This window comes from Littorina saxatilis, linkage group LG12, assembly GCF_037325665.1.
Source record: "Littorina saxatilis isolate snail1 linkage group LG12, US_GU_Lsax_2.0, whole genome shotgun sequence".
Taxonomy (NCBI): Eukaryota; Metazoa; Mollusca; class Gastropoda; order Littorinimorpha; family Littorinidae; genus Littorina; species Littorina saxatilis.
This window is the reverse complement of record NC_090256.1, coordinates 1605814-1618313: the sequence shown is the minus strand read 5'-3', so window position 1 is coordinate 1618313 and position 12500 is coordinate 1605814.

The following is a 12500-nucleotide window of genomic DNA, read 5'->3' as shown; positions in this document are numbered from 1 at the left end:
GAAAGTACCCTGTTCTCTGTGGAGCACAGAAAGTACCCTTTTCTCTGGGGAGCACAGAAAGTACCCTTTTCTCTGTGGAGCACAGAAAGTACCCTTTTCTCTGGGGAGCACAGAAAGTACCCTTTTCTCTGTGGAGCACAGAAAGTATCCTTTTCTCTGTGGAGCACAGAAAGTACCCTTTTCTCTGTGGAGCACAGAAAGTACCCTTTTCTCTGTGGAGCACAGAAAGTACCCTTTTCTCTGTGGAGCACAGAAAGTACCCTTTTCTCTGTGGAGCACAGAAAGTACCCTTTTCTCTGTGGAGCACAGAAAGTATCCTTTTCTCTGTGGAGCACAAAAAGTACCCTTTTCTCTGGGGAGCACAGAAAGTACCCTTTTCTCTGTGGAGCACAGAAAGTACCCTGTTCTCTGTGGAGCACAGAAAGTACCCTGTTCTCTGTGGAGCACAGAAAGTACCCTTTTCTCTGTGGAGCACAGAAAGTACCCTTTTCTCTGGGGAGCACAGAAAGTACCCTTTTCTCTGGGGAGCACAGAAAGTACCCTTTTCTCTGGGGAGCACAGAAAGTACCCTTTTCTCTGGGGAGCACAGAAAGTACCCTTTTCTCTGTGGAGCACAGAAAGTACCCTTTTCTCTGTGGAGCACAGAAAGTACCCTGTTCTCTGTGGAGCACAGAAAAAGGTATGTCTACGTTGGTTGCATACATGATGTAAACTGAGTATTGAGCAGTGGCAGGACAGATATAAAACAGACAATAACCACAAGTAGGTGGTATGTGACAAATGTTTGGAATATCGTTGAGAGAGAGGGGATTACATGGCCAGAATTATTTCCACAGGTTGTGTCAGCGCACAGGCGGAAGGTATCGTCCACTGGACTACTACTATCACAGAAAGACTACAAGGTATGTCACTCACCTTCGAGTCTTCTGTGTTCTTGGAGTCGCTTCCTGGGGAAAAATATTGTTCAAGACGATTTGCCTCTTCCTACAGTCTGTGTAAGGTCAAATAAATACAGTTGAATGATTGTTTGAACTGTATGTACCTTTAATTTTCAGCTTCCGTCCGCTGCAGGTTGTTTTTAACCATCATTTGGACGAATCTTCGTTTGCGAGCCGCTAATATCCACTTTGCGTCAAATCATGCATCCGCACCGAATATGCATACCAGCGCTCATTGGTCTAAAACATATGTAAATATTGTGCAGCAAAGGGAAGCTACCCACGGGAGTTTTCACTTTCGGTATTAGTGAAGAACCGTTTGCCACTTCATTCAAAATGAGGAAAACGTTATTTTTTTGGTAAGTACTGAATTTATGAATGAACAAGAAACGAGCGAAAAACTAAATTGTTTCGTTTTATAAAATTAGCTGTGTTTTTTTTTAATGTTATCGCTGTTACTGTTGTTAGTGTTATTCGCAATCTGCATCATGCATGACACGACTAATGATATCTTTGTCGCTAAAACGGCCATCCATAATCCCAGCGAATTTGTGGATTGTGGTGCCGCTCAGTTGACTGGCTGCAATACCTGTTGTTGCCGTGATGCGGACTGTTTTTCCTGTTTGTTCCAGTTGACATTTTAATTTTTTAACTAAAGTAGACTTTCCTGTGCCGGCTTGACCTAACAAAACAAAAAAAGTATGCCCCCCAAGGGCAGCTTGGATAAGGTTGGCCTCTGCCATATCGTTGCCACTCTTCGTTGCACGAACGGAACCGATGCAGACGATTTCAGTCGACCAATGAAAATAATCATAGAATATCCTGTTATTAACCAATGAGCGCTGGTATGCATATTCGGTGCGGATGCATGATTTGACGCAAAGTGGATATTAGCGGCTCGCAAACGAAGATTCGTCCAAATGATGGTTAAAAACAACCTGCAGCGGACGGAAGCTGAAAGTTAAAGGTACATACAGTTCAAACAATCATTCAACTGTATTTATTTGACCTTACACAGACTGTAGGAAGAGGCAAACCGTCTTGAACAACATTTTTCCCCAGGAAGCGACTCCAAGAACACAGAAGACTCGAAGGTGAGTGACAGACCTTGTAGTCTTTCTGTGATAGTAGTAGTCCAGTGGACGATACCTTCCGCCTGTGGTCAGCGTTCAGTCGAGTTATAGAAATGAAGGGAGACCAAAATCCCGTGAGACTGAGGTAGTGCGTGCAACCCGTGAAAAGATTGAATGTGTGAAATAAAGTGAGTTGTGAAGATGAGAATGGAAGTTGCTTCATCAAGATTGTGAGAAGCCTGTACAGAGCTATTATGGATGACAGTTACAAAGAGGGAATAGATTATATAAATGTGTTATATATGAACTGTACCCTCGGAATACGCGCTATATAAGCTTCCTATTGATTGATGCTTTGTAATGTTGTTGTTGTCATATGTCCGTGTCTCTGTGTGGGTGAATGAACTAGAAACAGACTTCTCTTCTACGTCCATTCAAGTGTGACTCACTGATGGTTGTCTTAATTATCAGGGTTCCCGTGCGAGTTCCCAGTCGAGTGGCCGTCCAGTCTCCACACCCGTTGACTGCGATTACGAGACCCTAGCTGACTGAAACTTGCAGTCATGGGACACAGGAATCTGGATAGAGAACCCTCCAACCAGATTGGCAATGGCCGTCCTCTAAACCGGTAACCCGTATCAACTATCCACTTCCCTGGTCTCTCCTTCTCCATCACCCCATGATTGACACTTAGAGCTGGCCGACACAAACTGGAGTCAAGGCGCAAGGACGACTACACGAGATGGCTCTTCAGCCCATACGCATGAGTGAATGTAAATGTGATGGATGAAAGGATTAATAACTATATATAAATATAAATAAAAGAGAGTGTCTGTCTGTGTGTGTGTGTGTGTGTGTGTCTGTCTGTGGTCGCCATACCTCTGCGATGGCAAGAGGCAGGAACAAGATAGTGTGCACGTACACTCCCTAGGTGCCGCAGATGTGCACCTGGGTTTTAGTTTCTTGATTCATTGTTTCCTTTCTCAGATTATGGACCTCCCATTTATTGAATACAGCCTATATGGTGCAAGACCAGTTCAGTGCCTACTGTTCACCTGTAGCAAGCACATCATGCCAGTGATATTAGAGACTCGCTCTTGCTCCTATGAGGGGAAGAAATGAAGAATGAAAAATTAACTGGACAGTTCCGGAAATTTCTAGAAGTAGAAGGTAAGGGAGATAACTCTTTTTTGTCTGTGGTCGCCAGGGCTCCGCTTACTCCCGGGCGAAGCCGGGCTTAACTGCTAGTATATAAATAATGCAGAACTGGAAAATCGGTGTTGTTTGTTTCGTGTGAACGAACCACCTTCTGGAGTCTTTCTTTATCTACACCCTTTTCCCGTCCTGACAGATTGGATACGTGGGTTAACAACTTCGCACGCTGTGTTGTTAATGCTTCGACAAACTTCGATGTAAGTGTCAGTAACTTTGAAGGCCCCTTTCTAAACACACACACACACACACATACGTGTCTGAGGGGGGGATATCTGGACATTTGCCGCAAAGAAATATGTGTTATATCTGGACTTGTTTATTTCTAAAGCTACAGACACGGAGTGCGAGTGTAAACATGTGTTAGACTTTAAGAATACTTTTTGAGATTTAAAAAAAAAAACCCACTCATTATTGAAAGTTACACACCCAAAAATAGAGATTCTGAAACACGTGTTATATCTGGACATCTGCCACCTAAAATAAAAAGTGAGTGATAGCCGGGTATATGACCGGAAAGCTGTAAATACTATCAACTTTATCAAAATGGCGTTACATATGCGTGGTAGTACAAAAAAGCTACCAGTAATCCCAAATTATTTTTTTTGACAGGGACAAACCAAGGGGAACTTTAACGCCTCTCGGCATATTTTTTTGAGACAAATGTCTCCGCAGCTGATAGTTGGTAGCCTTTATTGGATGTCGTTATTCAAATGCAATCCGTCAGAGACAGAAAGCTTAGAAAGGAATTACGTTGTATTGTTTTCCTGCTTTGCCTGGCTCAGGTCGGGAAATTCAGGACCAAAATGACCCAAGGTGCAACTCATTCCTTTTGATGAGTTTCAAGTTTCTTATAAAAATTTTCGCAGCTGTTGGTAGACTTTATTGGATGTCGTTATTCATATGTATCCGTCAGAGACAGAGAGCTTAAAAAGGAATTACGTAATTTGTAGACTTTATTGGATGTCGTTATTCAAATGCAATCCGTCAGAGACAGAGACCTTAGAAAGGAATTACGTTGTATTGTTTTCCTGCTTTGCCTGGCTCAGGTCGGGAAATTTAGGACCGAAATGACCCAAGGTGCAACTCATTCCTTTTGATGAGTTTCAAGTTTCTTAAAAGTTTTCGCAGCTGTTGGTAGACTTTATTAGATGTCGTTATTCAAATGTATCCGTCAGAGACAGAGAGCTTAGAAAGGAATTACGTAATTGGTAGACTTTATTGGATGTCGTTATTCAAATTACAAACCGCCACAGACAGAAAGCTTAGAATGTTTTTTGTTTTTGTAGTTTTTTTGCGCATGAAAAGACTTCAGGCCAGATTTTCTTTACAAAACCGGGGAGGTAGGGTAGGGGAAGGTTTTTTTGTTTTGTTGAGCATGAAAAGACTAGGTGTCTAAAGCAGAGTTCCACTATACTTTTTGGTTTGAAACGTTCACAAATGCTTTGGGTATTACCAAATGTAGGCAACTAGATGCTACAATGAATATATATATATATATCGCAATAATTGATCATTTATGTCAAAAAGTGGAGATTTGTGCGCATGTTCGGGGTTATGCTCGATACAGACTAACACAGAACACCCAAACCCTAATGGGGAGCTGGGCCAATGTAAAAGCAATCAGTGTTTTGGCGTCAAAACATTTTTCAGATTGCTTCTAGATTTCTCTCAAAATTAATTAACTAGTTTAATCGATGTGCCAGCTCTGAGCAATAGCAAAATGGGCGGAGCTTAGGTTTGTTCCAGCTCTGACGCAATTCGCAAAACGGACAATATAAGGCCCGTATAGATGAAATATGTACTCCTGATGATAGAATAGCATATATTTAACACTTCCTATCAGTGGATGCATCAAAGTGGTGAAATCTTCATGTTATGCGGCAAAAACGAAATGTTCCAGCTCTGAGGTGTTTGATCTCCCTTTCCCCGTCGCGATATAACCTTCTTGGTTGAAAACGACGTTAAACACCAAATAAAGAAAGAAAGAAAGAGCCGGGGGAGTAACGAGCTGATCCCGAATATATGATAAATGTTATGACCTTATGTTTTAAAATAAAGTCTTGAGACAGGGGTTCCACTGTAGCATACACAGGCTAGGGTATGATTTAAAGGCAAAAGTGTTTAAAAAAAAAAAGTACAGGTTACTTACATTTTTTGGTGTAAGTTAGACACGAAACCAGCACAACATAGTAGCAGAATGATAATACATGTATTTTGAAGGAATATGGAGCCTTGGAGGACAAAATAAACAACAAAAACCACTACTACCACATTTACTTTTTTTTTAATATCAAAGTTCCAAGAGAAATGAGCTTGATTTACAGAACCTGACTGATACAAAAGCATAAAATCCAATATATGTCAGCAAACATAAAAACAACAAAAATATTAGTTTTAATTTAAAATCTAGCTGTTCTAAATTCAAAATATAGTTAAAAAGCAACTTGCTCATGTCATAGTAATAAAACAACCTCATATTATGTTAAACTGCGAAAAAAAAGTGTGTGTGAACAGGAATTGTTACTCAGGTTGTATCCGGACAAACACAAAACACAACAAGTCGCGTAAGGCGAAAATACAATATTTAGTCAAGTAGCTGTCGAACTCACAGAATGAAACTGAACGCAATGCCATTTTTCAGCAAGACCGTATACTCGTAGCATCGTCAGTCCACCGCTCATGGCAAAGGCAGTGAAATTGACAAGAAGAGCGGGGTAGTAGTTGCGCTAAGAAGGATAGCACGCTTTTCTGTACCTCTCTTTGTTTTAACTTTCTGAGCGTGTTTTTAATCCAAACATATCATATCTATATGTTTTTGGAATCAGGAACCGACAAGGAATAAGATGAAAGTGTTTTTAAATTGATTTGGACAATTTAATTTTGATAATAATTTTTATATATTTAATTTTCAGAGCTTGTTTTTAATCCGAATATAACATATTTATATGTTTTTGGAATCAGCAAATGATGGAGAATAAGATAAACGTAAATTTGAATCGTTTTATAAATTTTTATTTTTTTTTTACAATTTTCCGATTTTTAATGACCAAAGTCATTAATTAATTTTTAAGCCACCAAGCTGAAATGCAATACCGAACCCCGGGCGTCGTCGAAGATTACTTGACCAAAATTTCAACCAATTTGGTTGAAAAATGAGGGCGTGACAGTGCCGCCTCAACTTTCACGAAAAGCCGGATATGACGTCATCAAAGACATTTATAAAAAAAATGAAAAAAAACGTTCGGGGATTTCATACCCAGGAACTCTCATGTCAAATTTCATAAAGATCGGTCCAGTAGTTTAGTCTGAATCGCTCTACACACACACACAGACACACACACGCACCCACACACACACGCACACACATACACCACGACCCTCGTCTCGATTCCCCCCTCTATGTTAAAACATTTAGTCAAAACTTGACTAAATGTAAAAAGTAACACAATGTGTGTTATATCCCGACATTTTGCTAAATTGTGAAAATGTAGGCAAATTCAATTATTTATATGTATTACACATTATTTCAAGCCTCCATAATTATTTTGGAGTGATTTTGAAGACGTGTTTTATTTGGACGTCGAATTAAAATTATGAGTCCAAGTAAAGCGCTAAATTTCGCGCGGGAGTCGAGCTATCCCACCATAAACACATACACACATACACACACACCTGTTTCATATCGCCCCAGGATGCACACATTTCGGTTTTGGGTTGTGGAAATAGACTCCACATAACAAACACCTCAAAATAAGTTGAACATTCCATAGTTCAATTTAAACGCTCTGCCGAGAAGGTGGAACGGCAGTTTTCTTACGCTTCGTCAGCAGAAAATTGTGTGTAAACACCTGTACCATTAGAAAGATTTTCATCTGGTTCTGCAAAGACATTTTTTTTGGCCTTGCTCCGTTAAAAGAAGACTTTCACCTGATTTTAAAAAGGGAGGGCTTTCTGAATTAACATTATTATTACTATTTTTTTTATTTTTAAGAAATGATTTTCGATCCGTATGATACAATTGTTTTGACCCTTGAGCCTTCTACCAGATTGATTGCGACCTAGAACAGTTAGTTAGCATAGAATGTCCGGTTAAGGAGCCGAACATATTTGTTTAAGTGGCAAGCATCGCAGAAAGCAGCTACGTGTTCTAAAAATAAAAGGCAAATACTTCTCTGAGGTAGGGCAAGGCAAACACTGTTCAAGTCTGTAAAAAGCGAAATCATTGCAGCGCTGTTGGGACAACTCAGTAAACCCAATCAAGTTGTTATTGGCCCAGACAAACTCACACACACGCAGACACACACACACATACACAGTGACAAACACACATACATACACTATATCACTTCCTTGCAACCCCCCCCCCCCCCTCCGCCTCCCCACCCCAACCGCCAATTAGTGCAAGAACCGCCACAAATTACACACAGTCCCTCAAACTCGCACGCACTGACACACACACACACACACACACACACTCACACTCACACACACACACATACACTCACACACTTACACGGCTTACACACACACACATACACACACACTCTTTCCCTCTCTCCGTCTCTCTTTCTCACAGTCTTTCTCCAGCAACCCTCCTCCCCAGACCACCCCGCCAATAGTGCAAGCACCACGAATTACGCACCGTCCGAACATCTATAAAGAACATACACAGCACTGAGGGTTTTCTCTCTCCCCAGACGGAAAACATTCCGTACTGCAATAAGACGGAAAGTGAACACCGAGAACGCCGAGTACACTCCACTAACACTGCTAATGGAGACAAGGTTAATTTCACATCCACACACACGACGCATACAAGCCCAGTCATCAGTCGCAGATCCAAGTGACTGCATATAATTATAATACCACAGGTATATTATCTATGATCTGCTTGTGATAATACACTATTATATTTGCAGAGAATGCAGCCGGAACGAGTTGTATGTTGATTATGCTGGCCACGATAACATTGGTAAATTATCTATGATCTGCTTGTGATAATACACTATTATATTTGCAGAGAATGCAGCCGGAACGAGTTGTATGTTGATTATGCTGGCCACGATAACATTGGTAAATTATCTATGATCTGCTTGTGACAATACACTATGTGCAGAGAATGCAGCCGGAACGAGTTGTATGTCGATTATGCTGGGCACGATAACATTGGTAAGTTTGGCTTCAACACTGCCACCCACACAACGCAAAGAGTCACTGAGTTTCTCACTCCTCTTAGACCACATAACTTGCATGCTGTACATTCCACATGGAATACATTCATGGGGGGAGCAGCATGTGGACAATGAGTGACTGTGATGATGATGATGATGATGATGATGATGATGACGGTGATGATGACAGTGATGATGATGGTGACGATGATGATGATGACGATGATGATGATAATGATGACGGTGATGATGGTGATGACGATGATGACGATGATGATGATGACGATGACGGTGACGGTGATGAGGACGGTGATGATGATGATGACGGTGATGATGATGATGATGATGATGATGATGATGATGATGATGATGATGATGATAACAAAGAGGGTACATACATTTCCCTTGTACGCACCGCATCAGTCACTTTATCACATCTCTCCTTGACTGCACACAATGCTGTAAAACATACTGACACGAAATAGGCTACTGAGATCTCACTGCAGATGACAGCTGGAACAAGAAGAATGTCGATTATAGCGGTGATAATGGCAATATTAACGTGGGCAAGGTACATTTCACATCTCAAAATCCGCATCGCACCAGACACACGGTTTCTGCCAAGAGGTTTGGCAAAAAGTAATTCACACTGAATACGCGAGGTTCCGTGGACTGCACACAATGTTGTAAAACTTACACAAAGTATAATCCAGAGATCTTACTGCAGATGTGAGATGACAGCTTGAACAAGAATAATGTCGATTGTACCGATGATAAGGGCAAGGTCAATTTCACACCCACATACACATCCCACCAGACGGTGTCCAGGTTTGTGCCAGGTAAACAGGTATAACAGCGATTCACACTGAATATCCAGGTACCGTTTTACCACCGGCGCCCGTAAAACACATCAAAGCATGTCTGGAAGCACGCGGCATCCGGGAGCCAGAATTCCGACCCTGCTCACAACAGGTGACCTTCATGAAGCCGGGGAAGAGGGGAGGATGCGTGGAAGGGGGGGTGGGGTGCAGATGGGGGCATAGGCACTGTGAAGAGTGGCCTGTACTCTTGAGGGGGAAAGAATGGTGGGGGCATACGCACAAGGGTGTAAAATAGGTACACTATTGGGTAGGTGGGGGAGGGGGAACAGGTGGGGGAATAGGCACGAGGAGGTAGACATACTAGTTAGGTAGTGTATTGGGGGAGGGGTGTGTGGGTGGGAGGGGTACAGGTGGGAGAATAAGCACGAGGAGGTACTGGAAGGCTAGTTAGGTAGTGTATTGGGGGAGAGGGAGGTGGGGGAGGGAGGGGTACAGGTGGGAGAATAAGCGCAAGGATGGGGAGTAATGTGTTGGCTTTGCTGTACACACAAACACAGGGGTTGGTGTGCTTTCAGCAGCCTTGGTTCCTGGCGGATATAATCATCTTAGATATAGATGCTTTTGTTTAGATTTGCTTTGAGATTGGGCCAGAAGCAGCCAATCTCGAAACGTTTCGCTTCCTGGCGTTACGTCGCGCCCTTTTGCGAGTAAAACAAAAGAACATGAATAAGAGACACACACAAAAAAGCCATTAAAACGACCACCCCCAAAAAACAAAATAAAAAATAAAAAATAAAGATATGCCACAAAACAAAGGTGTCCACCGTTTGCCGATCAAAAGCACTTTATTGTTTGTACAGACGCGCTTGAAAAATGAAACGACGCACTACATAGTAAGGCGGCTTATTTCAGTCAAGATGTTGCCAAGTCGGAATTGGTACAAATCCAGCATGAAAAATAATGGCTTTTTAAGGACCATTTTACAACGGAAATGTGTTCTTTTACGACGTTTTTAACTGTCGAATTGTTCTGTTTATTATTACTGCTGGGTTTTGTGAAAGTGAATGCGGAGGAGACAACTCGTGTTGACACTGATTTAGTCGAAGTATTTTAATTGACCTCTCTACTTTTCTTCTTCCCCTCGACAAAGGAAACAAGAATGGACAACTGTGAATTTTAACTTAGACAAGAAACGGTCAACTGAGTATTTTATCTTGGACCGAAAAACGGACTCAATTTATTATTGACCCCCCCCCCCCCCACCAACAAACAAGCAAAGAAAGCACAAAGCATTGTCTTTGACTGACAAAAATGTCAGTGCCGTGGGATTTGTGTTGTGATCAGATGTACCAAAATAATAAGAATATACAAATCCGTTTATTCGTCGTTGTTTTAGTTAGTTGTTTTTTTCTTCTCTTTTTTTATGAACGTGAATCATACGATGTCACTCTCTCTTTTGCACATAATCAATCACCTAATCACAAGAGCCTGAGCAAAAGGTTGTAAACTAGAGCACAAACCACGTCAGTGCAGGCGCACTTGACTCACCTGCTCTGCGCTTAACCCCCAAGCAGATACCTGGGTCGAGGTGCACGAGAAAGGTACAAGCCGGGTGGGAGCCAGCAGTGGTGTTGGTACGGTTGACATTTTGTCATTTAGATTTGTTGTGATTTGAACGAATCAAACCCCGCGGTTTAATCTCTCCCGATTGGGCGGCACTGACCCACTGACCCACTTTCAGTTCGTGTACCTCAGCACAGACTCCCATTATCTGTGTGTGTACCTACTACACCCCTACAATACCGGAGCCCTGACACATGGCCGTCAGGTAGAAAAAGGAGCTTGACCTATAACGACTTACCCACTCATTACGATGCGTGGAGCCTTTGCGCGAACGTTTGTCTGTCAGTATGTCATAGAGGGAACGCAATCGCCAGAACTAGCGCTATCAGGTTGAAAGACGGAAAGGTCAATCTGTCAGTTGCATTGTTTCAGGTTGTCAGACTAGGGCTCTTCCCTTGCACAGACACGTGCCGTGTGCTTTCTATGTGACCCGGATGTTGCTGGGGGTATTTTGGGTGAAAGGGACAGTTCTTTCTATGTGGCCCGGATGTTGCTGGGGGTATTGTGGGTGAAAGGGACAGTTCTTTCTATGTGGCCCGGATGTTGCTGGGGGTATTTGGGGTGAAAGGATCAGTTCTTTCTATGTGGCCCGGATGTTGCTGGGGGTATTGTGGGTGAAAGGATCAGTTCTTTCTATGTGGCCCGGATGTTGCTGGGGGTATTTTGGGTGAAAGGGACAGTTCTTTCTATGTGGCCCGGATGTTGCTGGGGGTATTTTGGGTGAAAGGAGCAGTTCTTTCCAAGGAAACAGTTCCGCTCACTATCTCAGGTCTGCAAATTAAAAACAAAACAAAAAACAATAGTTAATTTTGTTTAACAAGGGATACGGCCATCTCAGCCCACACAGCATGGCCACGTCTAGAGACTGACTTAGCTGACACACAGCATGGCCACGTCTAGAGACTGACTTAGCTGACACACAGCATGGCCACGTCTAGAGGCTGTCTTAGCTGACATACAGCATGGCCACGTCTAGAGGCTGTCTTAGCTGACACACAGCATGGCCACGTCTAGAGGCTGTCTTAGCTGACACACAGCATGGCCACGTCTAGAGGCTGTCTTAGCTGACACACAGCATGGCCACGTCTAGAGACTGACTTAGCTGACACACAGCATGGCCACGTCTAGAGACTGACTTAGCTGACACACAGCATGGCCACGTCTAGAGACTGACTTAGCTGACACAGCATGGCCACGTCTAGAGGCTGTCTTAGCTGACACACAGCATGACCACGTCTAGAGGCTGTCTTAGCTGACACACAGCATGGCCACGTCTAGAGGCTGTCTTAGCTGACACACAGCATGGCCACGTCTAGAGGCTGTCTTAGCTGACACACAGCATGGCCACGTCTAGAGGCTGTCTTAGCTGACACACAGCATGGCCACGTCTAGAGGCTGTCTTAGCTGACACACAGCATGGCCACGTCTAGAGGCTGTCTTAGCTGACACACAGCATGGCCACGTCTAGAGGCTGTCTTAGCTGACACACAGCATGGCCACGTCTAGAGGCTGTCTTAGCTGACACACAGCATGACCACGTCTAGAGGCTGTCTTAGCTGACACACAGCATGGCCACGTCTAGAGGCTGTCTTAGCTGACACACAGCATGGCCACGTCTAGAGGCTGTCTTAGCTGACATACAGCATGGCCACGTCTAGA